The sequence below is a fragment of the Aegilops tauschii genome, chromosome 5 (assembly GCF_002575655.3).
Source record: "Aegilops tauschii subsp. strangulata cultivar AL8/78 chromosome 5, Aet v6.0, whole genome shotgun sequence".
NCBI classification, from domain to species: domain Eukaryota; kingdom Viridiplantae; phylum Streptophyta; class Magnoliopsida; order Poales; family Poaceae; genus Aegilops; species Aegilops tauschii.
Genome location: NC_053039.3, coordinates 24,812,473 through 24,826,108, shown reverse-complemented (window position 1 = coordinate 24,826,108; position 13,636 = coordinate 24,812,473). Strand labels below are relative to the sequence as shown.

General features: G+C 42.8%; 3 long non-coding RNA genes across 5 annotated transcripts; 2 read left to right on the top strand and 1 right to left on the bottom strand.

Moving 5' to 3' along the window:
* Positions 1–4,433: 4,433 nt before the first annotated feature.
* Positions 4,434–9,392, bottom strand: LOC109764475 (uncharacterized). Of its 2 annotated transcripts, XR_012183942.1 has the most exons (6): positions 8,968–9,350; positions 8,856–8,873; positions 8,435–8,568; positions 7,961–8,306; positions 7,808–7,893; positions 4,434–5,391 (listed from the first exon to the last, which is right to left on the bottom strand). It is a non-coding gene; the product is annotated as an uncharacterized lncRNA (long non-coding RNA). The 2 variants fall into 2 exon arrangements; XR_012183943.1 differs by lacking the exon at positions 8,856–8,873 and having other exon boundaries at positions 8,100–8,306; positions 8,968–9,392.
* Positions 4,739–6,805, top strand: LOC120964263 (uncharacterized). Of its 2 annotated transcripts, none has more exons than XR_012183944.1 (3): positions 4,739–4,897; positions 4,983–5,218; positions 6,520–6,805. It is a non-coding gene; the product is annotated as an uncharacterized lncRNA (long non-coding RNA). The 2 variants fall into 2 exon arrangements; XR_005755984.3 differs by having other exon boundaries at positions 4,740–4,897; positions 4,986–5,218.
* Positions 9,393–9,473: 81 nt separating the features above from the next.
* Positions 9,474–10,171, top strand: LOC109764476 (uncharacterized). Its single transcript, XR_012183945.1, has 4 exons — positions 9,474–9,762; positions 9,851–9,870; positions 9,901–9,919; positions 10,035–10,171. It is a non-coding gene; the product is annotated as an uncharacterized lncRNA (long non-coding RNA).
* Positions 10,172–13,636: the final 3,465 nt, after the last annotated feature.

Genomic DNA, 13,636 nt, shown 5'->3' with positions numbered 1-13,636 from the left:
ACTTCCACCAATATATCCAATGCATTTTTTGTTTTCCTCACCATCTCCCCACTAAAATTGTTGAATTAGATGGGTGATTTCCTCGCAAATTCTCACTGGTAAGCTGAAAATTAGAATGACAAAAGCTAGAATAGCATGTGCTACCGATTTTAAAAAGATCTCCTTGCCACGAAAGAATATCTGTTTCTTCATCCATTCCTCGACTCTTTCTTTTATTCTTCACAGAAGTGTCTGAAGCAATCACTCATGTCTGCTCCCAACATAGCAGGGAGACCCAGATACTTATTAGACAGTGCCTCTTTTCTCGATGCCATTCTGGTGGGACAAAATTCACATGGGTACACACCTACAACACATGACTCTCTCTTTATCTCCCAGCAAAAAGGAGTCTCATCTTCACCTAGTGCGCACGGTGAATCCAGTACTGTTAACAAATTCAAAGTGTCAATGTGTAAGAGTTGACATATTTCAGTCCTAGAAGTAGCTGGTGTATCAGGACTGAAAAATATGCTAGACTTTGATAAACTCATAATTTGTTCTGAGCTCTGACAATAGGATTTTGGAACTTGAGGTAAGGAAGCTGCATTTAACACACGAACAACCTGAGGAAAATAAAGGAGCATGTGGAAAATCAAGGGAAAGATAGAAGCAGCGAAAGCCAACGGTGAAGATGCGGCGAGGGGACACATCCAACGGTGGAAGTCCCAACTCCCAACACGACGCAAACCGACTTTACCAAGGCGCGGCGTAGAGTTTGTTTGCGTCAGAAAGAAAAAAGAAAAGCCGCGCAAGCTGCATCGTTTCTTCCCCCCTTCTCCTCTCGCACACGCCCGCACCAAACCCTCGTCACCGTCGCCGTCGCGGGAGGCGCCACCACCCACCCATGTATCCACGGGTCATCGGCGACCCTGGTCTCCCGAGGTGCCGCCCCCTACCCAAGCACCCACCATCCATCGGCAACATCCCCTATGTCTATGTTCCCATGGATGGGACCACGATAGGCGATTTCGTCCCACGCGCGAGCGTCGCGGAATTCTCCACCCACCAGGTGCCGCCGCCGCCACCAGGGTATGAGCACCGCCACCGCTTCCTTTGTTGTTTCTTCTACTGATGGATAGCTAGATAGATGGGGGCATGGTGGAAATCGAGTTGGTTTGTGTGCATCCATCCTTTCCCTTGGGTTATGGATATATGATCTGACTGTAGATCAGCCACATTATTAACATAAAGTAGCCTGCTTGCTTGACCTGACTGCTGGAACTTGATCTGTTGGTTCTTCTTCCTCGAAATCAACTTTTTTTTTACTCTAAGTAGCAGGTGTTCTGCTGTTGCATAAAGAGAGCAGATGAAAAAGGGAAAATACGACAATGTCAACAACGCATCGCCTGTACAAAAAAAAAAGATTTTAGACTACTCATGAAAAGCCTCCATCATCACGAGGCTAAAATATGCACTCACTAATTCCCAAACAGTAGCAGCTGTAGCACCTTGATTTCTTAAAATCATCTTTTTTCTATCATTAATTCAATGTGCCATGCAGTTAGAGCCGCACAAGCCAACTCCCTCCTCTTTGCACTTTTGTTGCCATAATTGTTGATTTTCTTATGCACCAGGCAGGGACGCAGACATCCTCACAATAAAAAGAAAAGTGAAAAAAGTGCCTGTTGAAGAAGTTTATTTCTTATCTAATATCGTAACTGCTTCAGGTTAGTCATGTCCACGGGTTGGGCATCGGAATGAACTGGACAATCTGTATAGTGTAGTCCGGATTTTTGCTTTTCGTAGGACTGAGTTTCCTGCTTTGGGTTTATTAATCACAAACCTACTGTAGGAGAAGACGTTTGAGATCGGAACCGGTTGATGAAATCCGTGATAGCCAGCGCAAGTTGGTTAATGCTTTGATGGACAAGTATAATGAGGACAACAATCTGCTAGGGGTTTGTTCTCTGTCCCTCCCTCTGGTTCTCATTTTCTGTCCTATTATTCATGGGATTGGCTAGGTAGCGGCATCGCACAAACGTAGCTGCTTGCCGGATTACATGCACTTAGCTGCTAGGTTTAAAATATGCTGAGTTACTAGGTTTGGAACACACTTAGTTGCCAGAAAAATACAAGTTACTTAGTTGCCAAAAAGGTTAAATATGTCCAGTTTCCAGATTATAGATACTTGGTTACAAAAAAAATTAAAGCTAAATTGCCTTTTTTTGGTACTTGTTGTCTCTCCCAATTATTTGTTGCCAAGTTTGACCTTAGCAATCCTAAATTACAAGCTGTTTAACAGGACTCGTGGCTGTTGAGAAAAAGTCAATGACACATGATTGTAGTGTATCGTAGCTGCACTGTTGCCATGCGAATCACTGTCTACCACATTTTTGCAGGACATTGTAGCGATTACTACACTCTAGTCCTTATTTGCATTTGTTAGCCAATTGTGCCTGAAGAAGTGAAAAACTGTTTTGCTGCTCTCCTAGTCACAGGATAGATGGTGTGGGTCCCTGCGAGCTGCCACACCGTAAAGCAGTGGTGCTTGTGTTGTATCGTAAATTTTCCCATTATTCATTTATTTATTCATAACAACTAATGACTAAATCAACAGCTTATTGCGAGTTCTTCTTCGCTGAATTGAACCCTGTAGCGTGCTACCAACCGTTTTGTGAGGGTGATCTTCGTATGTGGTACCATCAAATTAATTTCACTGCAAAGACTAAATCAACAGCTTATTGCGAGTTCTTCGCTGAAGTCATATTTTGCTTAAACCTACTGATAATGATAATTTACTTTTATCCCAACTTATTTGCGGTTGAAATAGATTTGTGTGCGTTGCTAACTTTGACTTATGTGTTAGATAGTTATGTAAATATGTTTCAGATTCTAGTATATATGTTGTTTGCAATATTATCTTATACGTTGTTCTTGTATATATACTTCCTCCTTTCCGGTTTATAGGGCTTAATTTGAAAATCTCTTCAACCAATGTAGATGATGAATGGTGGAATTAATTCCGTAGTTTGCAAAAGTACTTAATTAGTAATCTCGTTTTTTCTCAAAATTTTGTGTATACCGATGCATTAATTACACCACATGCATGCATGACCACTTAATGACCAAGAAGTTCTACATGCATTGGTGAGTTTTTTCTTCATCCTTGAATGCAGTGATTTAATACACCTTGAAATCTGAACATGTGATGGTAAGTAGTAGAACTGAGACTTATAAAACGGAAAACAAACTTATTGAGATGAGCCCTATAAACCGGAAAGGAGGGAGTATGTTGTTCATCTTGTCTAGAACTGTGAGGATTGCATTTGTTATATCTCCAATTGTGAACGATCAAAATGACCATTTGGGCACATTTTTTATTATATTAAACTAGTAAAAAGGCCCCGTACGTTGCGACGGGAGAAAAAAAATCCTCTCATATCGCTAGCTGAGTCAGTTGGACAAACTGTGCGTGGCCGGTTGGTAGGTTATGCGATCGAACCCTTCCATCGACAATTTTAATTTTAGATGGCTCTCCGGACCTGGGCCACTGTGGGCCGTCAGGTGGGCTTCCTCCGTTGGACCAAAACAAGTGGCAAGTAACGAAACCAAATAGCGTACGTGAAATTAATTGAAGCGGGACCAAACGAAGCGGGACGAAACTAAGAATATCACCTTTTTTAATAGTAGGTATAGATATAGATTATATTATCATGCGTCTTGTCCCTGGTTTGTTACTTGGCAGTTCATGACAAATTTCACCTCTTTCTTGTGTTTGTTATAGGTAACTGCTTTGGTTGTATAAACAAATAGATGACCCGTTGCGCCCATGGCGCAGAGGCCAAGAGCAAGCCCATTATTGAAAGAATGTGCATCAAAATATGTAGACACAGAAGAAAACATATGAAAATAAGTACGGATTGATGATAGATAAATGGTTGCTGATGATACATGTTTTCTAAGAAGCTTACGAACGATCATTTACAATGAAGCAAGGCATGTAGATCGATGGTTGCATCCAAAATGATTTAATAGAAGATCGAGTCAACTAAAACAAATTTTAATAAAAGCTAACATAATAAAATCAGAAAAAGCTAAAAAATGGCATAAAGCTATTTAGAGAACAACACTTTTCACCTAGATCATTTTTTAAAACCTGCTCATAACATAAATTGCATGGTTCAACATCTCGACAAATGTCGAGCTACTTTCTTTGTAACCTTGTTCATCAATCAAATTCATGGATCTTAGTGAAAAGTAAAATTTGGACAACAAGGCACATCCATTTGGACAACAACGTTAAACATAGCAGTGTGAAAAGTAACAAAGCAAGGACAAATTCTTCTGATCTTATTAGGATGGAAGAGCTATCATAAATAAACGCAGTTCATTAAATTAGAACCTTTCTCTGGATGTGTTTTCATCATAAAAACATGTGAAATAATAAGATCTAAGCATACTGCATATATACTGAAATTTCATAGTTATATTATATAAGTAGATATTCTAAAAATTTAGAGCATGGTAATCATGAGAAGCTTATGAAGGAGTAAAGCAGGAATAGATATTCCAGCCAATTTCATTTGTTTTTATTTTCTTCCAGACCTTTGCCACTTAGCAGTGGGTCTTCCAGGTCAGGACAAAATCGCCTTAACACCATCTCGCAGGGACACGCCACACGCGCCCGTGAACCCATGCCCCTTCACATTATCTCTTACTACAGCCCACTACCGTCACTTCATTTGCTCTTCTCCTGGATCCCCTTTCTCGTCTAGCTCGCTGGGGGCACCGGTCGCCATTGCAACACCAGCCGCAGGAATCGGCGGGATACGCTAGCCCTCAGTCCGGATCAACATCCATGCCTCCGGCTCCGACATGCACACCCGCTGGACGCCGCCGTGAACTACCTTGTTTTCCGGTGCGTTCCTTCTCCTAGGTAGTTCCCCTAGCTCCATTGTTACTCCTGTTGTTCCTTTAATGGTGATTCGGGCACTGACGTGCAGCAGCCTCTTGGACCGAGGCCGTCTTTGTCGGTTCCGTCGGCCGCCACTGCGGCGCCGCGGTCATCCTCCTCACCGAACAGCTCCAGGGACCGTGACGGGCTCCGTGTTGTCCGCATCTCCTCTGGACCATGGACTCGAAGCCGCGGGTCCCTCCTACTTCTTCCCTGACGTTGACCGTCATTGTCACTGTCCGAGCTCGTTGCTCTGCTCCGTCCGACCTTGCCACTTACAACATGGTGAGAAATCGCCTCTGCATGTTGCTTGCTGCTGATGTTGTTTGTTGTTTGCTGCCACTGGCTGCTTTGCTTCTGTCCCTTCTTTGCTACTGGCTGCTTTGCTCCTGTCTCTTCTTTGCTGCTGGCTGCTTGCTGCTTGCTGTTGATGCTTGATGATGTTAGCTATGACCTGCCTGTAGATCATAGAAAGAGAGATTGATTTGCTATGAAAAAACACGGTCATATTCAACATTGTTGAATTTACTTGCTCGTCACACAGTCAGACAAAGGCTAGACTTCCCTGTGTATAAAAGTTTTCATTCTAACATTTGATTTATTAGGAAAATCACATAAAAATGCTCAACCCGTTGACTTGCAATATATATACAGACTCGTAAAGTATTTTCAGCATTGATCATCACCAGTTTAGAAAGACAAAGTAGCAGACAAAACAAACAGCGATTCGCAAAAAAATATAGATAAAACAAACAGCGGACCTTTGAATCAGAAAGTATGTAAATAAGCTAAAGTATGAAAGCAGCAGCTCCACTCCAGCATGATCAGTTAGATAGTACGTAGATAGATATTTCTGTGAGTACCTTGGTGATTGCAGATTTGTCAGAGATTATATGCACAGTTAAAAAATCTGATTGCAGCTAATATGAGAGTGCATCATTTGGATATTAGATGAGAATAAATTGGCCTTCATTAAAGAAGCCAGAGAACACACCCCGCTTAATTAATCAAAAATAAAAGAGATGAGAATGAAACTATAAACCACATAGTATGAAACAACTTGATTGTTAATACTCGAAAGAACATCTATGTTTTTACTTTTTTTCATCTATGAAGAACTAATATAGCATTATCAGTTGAAAAACTTATTTTGGAAAAAAACACATTCTAAACAAGGTGTGATACATGATTTGTCAAGTCGTAGTACACAGGGTATCAGTGTAAGATCTCATAGTTGAACTTGTAAAATCCATAACAAAATCATTCTAGTTTGGTTTGGAGTAGTACTAAGCTTATATATGTTGGTTGCTCCTGGATCCCCTTTCTTGTACTACTCCATATCCCCTTTCTAAGGAACAGACATATATAAGCTTAGTAAGTATTGTTGCTTAGAAATAAAGGAAGATGCACTTTAACAAAATGTCTTTAAATCTTTAAAAATTCATAACTTGCATTCTAGGACTCTAAGAAAATGTTATTCCCAATGTCAGTAGCTTCATTTTCAACTTTCTGGATGACATCGCATACAATTCATGCATTCTGGAAATTCATGAATATTGATTTTCCTCCGTTTGGTTCTTTTCCAGGGTTTCTTGATCGTTTCAATAGTCCGGTAATGAGGGGTATTACGATTTCGATCCGCAGCTTCACCAGGACGTTGACCAGGAAGGCAAGCATCATGAATTCCCTATCTTATGTTTTGCTTATGTTGAAGGATTATACTATCTTGTTGCCCGTGTTGGTTACCATGTCGTACCTTTCTTTGCAATATCCATGTTTAGGACATGGGGTAGGAGTTGCTTGATGTTCATGATCAGCGGGTTGTGACATATATTAATTCCGGCAATTTGTAGTCATCTTAAAATAGTACAATTATTAGAGATTCAGACCCGAAAATGCCAAACGGAGACTGAGCTCCATGGAGGCCTTTATTCGATAACTTCAAAATTCAAACTTTTTAGTTTCAAAAAATTCTGAAAATAAACACACATATACCTAGATACATAATGTACATGTGTGGAAATTTTCAGGTCGAAACACATTAAAATGTGAACTACAAAAAAAGACAATTCTGGGGCTTATTAGTATATGTACTATTCATCTTCAAAGTACAAATTAAATTTTTCACACATACACTTAACATCCTTGCATACATGTACTCCATAAAAAAAATCATGTGCAAGGATGTTAAGTGTACTAAGATTGTTAAAATTTTCACACATACACTTAACATCCTTGCATACATGTGCATGCTTTCTGAATTTTTTGAAACTGAAATTTATGAATTTGAATTTTTCAAAATAAAGGGCTCCATGGAGCTCGGTCTCCAAAATGCCCTACTCCTTCAGACCTTATTAACAAAATTCAAACTAAAAGATAAGCACCTCAACAGGTATGTTTCAGAATAGTAGCTCAAGCACAAGCAACATTGAGAGAGATCTTGAGGTACTAAACTTATTAACAACCATTTTGTTCTTCAGACAAATGTAAATAGATTCAGACCTTCAAGAACAGAAGATGTCGATACATCTCTGGATCCAATAATGCAAATCATGGAAGAAGTTAAGACCTTACTGAGTGACTGGTAGTGAAAATACGATGCAGCTAAAATAGACATATATCATTCCTATTCTACAACAGAGAAAAATAAAACAACCAACCGAAGGGACATATAACTCTTTGCATGTTGGTTGGAGGCTATACTACTAATTTCTGATGAGTGAGAACTCATAACAAAAGAAATTTAATATTGTCATTGCTATAAATGCAGATGAAATGAAGGTCCACATTCAGTATGATTTTCTTAATTTCTTTTTTTAAATTTAACAAGGAAAGCCACAGAAAATGGAAAACACGTCAAACCACTTTTTTTACCAGTGAGCTTGTCAATTAAGTTCATTTGTGGAACCGTCCTTCCAAATCTCACCTTGGCCACTTGCCCCATCAGTGACCACGGATACCTATTGAATGTAACGAGCAATCCATGTTAACATGTGATATAAATTCGGGGGGTAGGTAGTTTTGTACCATTGATAATGTGTTTCCCATCGGCTAAAATGATCCTCTTCCATGCATATTTAGGTCATGAACAAAGGTGGTTTAAAAGGATAAATCAGTAGGAGAAAATAAAGTAATAAACAATATTCTTCTCTTTGTGTAAATTTACCTTCTTTGTTGATTTCCCTATGATATCTGGTTCGTGAAATCATTTGTTTCGTGAAATCATTTCCCTATGATATTGATTGTCAAGCGAGTTGACAATCAATCTGCGGATCCTGGACAATGCTGGTGAGGACAGTGATCATGAAGAGATACAAATTTTGCAGCAGAGCATGATGGCAGCCTCAAGCGACAGCTTGACGTATGCCCACACCTAGAGATTTTTTTCTTCAAATTTTAGAACCAAGGCCTCCTCCAACTCATTAAAAACCATTTAATAAGTATTTTGGATGCAAAGAAATCTAAATAACTGAACTGGATTCCTTTGACTGTGGTACATACTCGATATGTGCCTTTGCATCTTGTCAGATTTTGGCTGATTCTTCCATTTTCCCCCTGCGCCTTTGTGATGCACTCGACGCAATCGGAAGACCGCTTGTGATGTAGACGGAACATACAAAAGCTTAGAAAAGTTCCTACAAGCAAAAACAGAGATCAAATTCTTCCTTTCATTCATTTTCCCCAAAGTGGGTCTAAACTGCTAAGCAAATTCAAACTCCGGTAGACTATCAACTTGAAAATAATTAATCATGGGCAGCTCTCACTTATATATATATATATAGAGAGAGCAAGCTTCAATACAGTTTTGATTTGCAAAACATAGAGAGTATGCTTTACTGTTCTCCTAATTTTACTTTAGAGATCGTCCAACGAACAAGTCATGTAATAAATTACTTAAAATGAACTGAAGGTTACAATTTACCTCACTTGTATCTCAAATCTGGAAAATCATAAATTAAGAAACTGAATCAGAATCATCATACAACTGAGGTAAAAACTGGGGGAGGAAGATGGGGAGGCTGCAGATGGGCAACCTAGATTGGTGACGATGTCGGAAGTGATGGCCAGCGTGACGCGAGCTCCGCCTAGAGCCCTGGCTTCACTGCTCCCTCCCCCTATCGCCGTCCCGTTGTGCTCCTCCATGCCCATCATGAACACCATATCCCCCTGCTCTCACATGGCGGCGACCTGCGCCGGATCTGGAACAGCAACTCCAAGCAGGAGAGAAGAAAGAACGTGGGGGTGTTGTCCTGCGGGAAGAGAGATGGAGAGGTGGCAGCGACCATGCCTTGGGATTTTGAGAGCGGGGGAGGAGAGGGGCGAGGGAGAGGAAGAGGCACGGTGGTGGTGGAGAGCATTGGAGGAGGGGACGTGGGGCTCGAGGACGGAGGGTTGGTGGCTCGAGGGAGGGGGGTGCGGGGCTTGAGAACGGAAAGAATTGGCTAGGTTTTCACCACACACCTCGCTGGTGGCATATTTCTCGTATGTAGAATCACACGCAAACCCACCTGATTGCCTGGACCCTACACTTAACCAGTCCCACCAGTCATTCTCTCGTGGAGCTGCTGTAAATGTGCAAAAGAACCAATGGTTGACCGAATGCCATCTAGTAAAATCGCACTACAGTGAAAAAATCGAACGGCCCAGAAGCATTACCGCTCGCAAGTGCCCTCGCTAGGCGGGTAGCCTAGCGGGGTTTATATGTTCGATATGGATGTGTTGATATGATGCATCCCAGTGATGTTGGTTATGCTGGTGGCCATGCGATGAACACTTACCAGCCATTCAGTGGACCTAGGGTAATGCCTGGAAGCTATGAAGAGGAAGGCGTACGTATATCATGACAATTTATTTCCTAGCAAGCCAACCTTGAGCATTTTGTTGCTTCATCCATTGCTAATGACATATCTTTTGTAGTACGAAGCTGAGGAGGCCAGGTTTTTTTTTTTTGAGGGTGAGGAGGCCAGGTTGAGAAGTACTTTACAGGTAAAATGGCATATCTTGTGTGATAATAGTACGTACTACCTTTTAGTTAGTTGAGTGATTATGTGTGTGGGTTACTTTATTGATTACTCCTTTTTCGTGCATGTCTGTCATTCAGTGCCTTGATGATCCAGAGATGATGGAAGGACCACCGAAACCGTCTAAATTCTGGAACAGTCTTGTTAAGGTATACATTGAACCACCGGGATACTCGGACCGAGACCGTGTACCACCAGGATTCCCGGGCAGTGGACACAATGCACCCCCGGCCCCGCCTGCACAATACTTTGGGGTTGGCAGTGGTGCCAGGTCTCTCGGGGTTGTCTTCTTCAGAAGCCATGGGTTTTATTGTAGAATCTGGTTAAATTCGAGACTACTGTAACATGCATTTGAATACTGTATACTCTTTGAGCGACAAATGTCTTTCATCAAGACGGAGTGACGGATTCCATTTTGGCAGCCTGAATATGGCGCCAAGTGCTCTTAATATACTTATTATCTACAAAAAGTATTGAATGGGGTGGACAATTTGCCACATCTTGTCTTTGCTTACAAAATTAGAAGCAGGAATGGAGTATATACAAAGTCGCGAGACATGTTGCTTCGATCGTACCAAAAGAAGTGTAACTTGCGGATGTATGACAAATGTTGCCATTCATCAACAGCTCACGCCAAGCATCTTCTCTCAAAACGCGGAAAGCCCTCCACATACTCGTGCGGTCGTGCCTACCTTTGCCTTTAACTTCATGTCATACATTAACTGAGATGACTGTAATTCCTAGATGTAATCAATAAACAAAATACATAGATGTAATCAATAACTGTAGCAGGAGAATAAACAAAATTTGCTACTTTTGAGAAGGGATTTTTGATTTAGATGGTACAGGTTTATGTCACCGACCAGTGGCTATCTTGACAGATGAAAAGCAAGATTTGCAACAAAAAAGACAAAAGCAATCTAATAATTTATATAGATGAAGTATATGACAGAGTTACTGACAATGAAAAAAAATAGGAAGTACATAGCCGACTGGATCTGTTAATTTGCATCTTGCAAGCCATATATTTGTTGGGGCTTGCTTCGGTAGACCACCCCCGCCCCCCAACAAAACGTAGAAGGACAGAATGGTCATACGAAAGAAGGGTATGCCCATCTCGTATTATACAGTTGTGGATGGCGTACGTAGACCGCGTGCATGCAAAAAAAAACACAAACAAACTGCCAGCACGATCTACTCGCCCGCCCACCTCGTCTACTCGCCCGCCCCATCCGATCGCCGCCGCCGCGGATCGCCGCCCTCCGAGCCCGTCCGACGCCGCCGTCCGAGCCCGTCCGACGCCGCCGTCGCCGTCCCAACGGCGTGCGTCGCCGCATCTCACCGTCATTGTCCACCGCCCGGACGTGAAGGCCCGTCTACTCGCCCGCCCACCCCGTCTACTCGCCCGCCCCATCCGATCGCCGCCGCCGCGGATCGCCGCCCTCCGACCCCGTCCGACGCCGCCGTCCGACTCCGTCAGACGCCACCATCGCCGTCCCAACGGCGTGCGTCACCGCATCTCACCGTCATCATCCACCGCCCGAACGTGAAGGGCCCGACGTGCCACGCCGCCTCTGCACCACTCTCCCACCCCCCCCCCCCCCCCCCCCCGTCGCGGATCCTGCCAAACATCCGGCCGGTGGCTTGTCGTGCACGTCGCCGGCTGCTAGATCCAAGGCGGGGACAGCTGCCATCGTCGAACGCCGGCGACGCCTACACCACGGGGCAAGGTTTGTCATCTAAACCTAGCGAACATGATGGATGGAAGTTATGGCTAGTTAAGTGGCGAATCTAGGATGTAAGTGGAGGGCAGGCTTAATCCGCTAGGCAACCTCAACTAGTTGTTTCACACAACACTAAAAAGTGTTGTTTGAACCATTGCATTAAGAAAAAATTCATGGTAGTTGTTGGGTTCATGGATTACACGTCTTTCTCTTTTTTTGCAAACAAACATGAGTTTTTGTCCTTGTTGTAATCAACACTTCAAATGTTTTGCAGTTCTGTGAGTTAGGCGTGTTGACATGGAGAAAGAATTCGCATTCGGGAGGGACGAGAATGATACTGATAAGGTGACTAAGACTGATAACGAAAATTTGAACGAAGATGATGAGAGCAGCGACAATGATTCCGTCTCATCATATGATATCTTACCTCCGGATGATTTTCATAATAATGAACATGGCGCAAATAGTGAAAACGTAAGTGGCGTATATTTCGATTTTATTTTTGAATTTGCAAAGTATGGCATGGCTAACTATATATCTTTGTGTACAAATTTGCAGGAAGATGTGGATGTTGACAATGTGCAACATAGTTGGCAGGAATCACTTGCAGATAACTTGAGCCAGGTTAGTTGATAGATGTTGTACATCGATCAATACTATGATTTAAATGATAGTAATTGACATATATATTTTCAAATGAATGTTGTAGGAGGAGTCAGATGGTCCTAGCGTTGATCACGATGAGGGAGAGATCGATATTGAGGAGGCTCAAAGGCAGCAGAAGATGCTTGAGACACATTGGAAGGTCATGGCTATGACCTTTCGGTCGCAAGGGGATGCATAAATATTCTACAACAATCACGCCAGAGGGTGAAACGAGGTGCTTCGGGAATGATACGGTACCGGCGGTTTCTTTGCTCCAAGGCAGGGAGAAGGCAGAGCAAGTTCATAACCATGGAGGGCCGCAAGCGCAGGCTTAGACCGGAGACTCGTTGCGACCGCGGTGCACATATGGTGGTGAAGCTGGACAGAGAACGTGGCGTTTGCTTTGTCGCATCATTCGTGGATGATCACAACCACGCGATGGCTCGGCCCGACGAGGTTTGTTTTTTGTGGTCACACAGACGGATTGGAGATGGCCAGAGGGCCGAGATATTGGCGATGGAAGCGGCCGGGATAAGAAAGCATATTATAATGGACAACTTCATCAGCAGATACGGTTCGTACGATAAGTGTGGGCTTATCAGGAGGGACATTTACAATCTTTGTTGCAGAGAAAAAATGAAGCTCATTGCAAAGGGTGATGCAGAGACGGCAGTTTGGCATTATGAGGAGCAGGAAGGAGAAGGACCCTGAGTTTTTTTTTTGAGTATGTGCGTGACAAGGAAGGGCGACTGAAGAGTATGTTCTGGTGCGATGCACAGTTGCGGAGGGACTATCAGGACTACGGAGATGTGGTCGTGTTTGATAGCACGTATAAGATGAACAGATACGGTATGCCGTTCGTCCCCTTTGTCGGAGTTAACAACCACCGTTGCACCACAGTGTTTGGTTGTGCCATCATTGCTGACGAGACGGAAGGGACATACGTGTGGCTGCTGTAGACATTTATGAAGGCAAACTGTCAGGTGAAGCCAAAGTCAATAATCACAGACGGTGACACTGCAATGATACGGGCTATTCGGACTGTCCTTTCAGATGTTTTCCATCGTCTTTGCTCCTGGCATATCGAGAAAAATATGCAGAGGCACCCGCATTACAAGTCACTGGATGAGTTCAGATCGCTCCTGTACTATGCCACCTCTCAAGCGAACTTTGAGCAAAGATGGAAAGCTTTCTATGATAAGTGGAAGACGGATAGAACTGAAGAGTGGCTTGACAGGATGTACAGGAAGAGGAGACTTTGGGCAGCTTCATATCTTTCCGATGGTTTTTTCCTTGGTATGCGAAGTAACCAG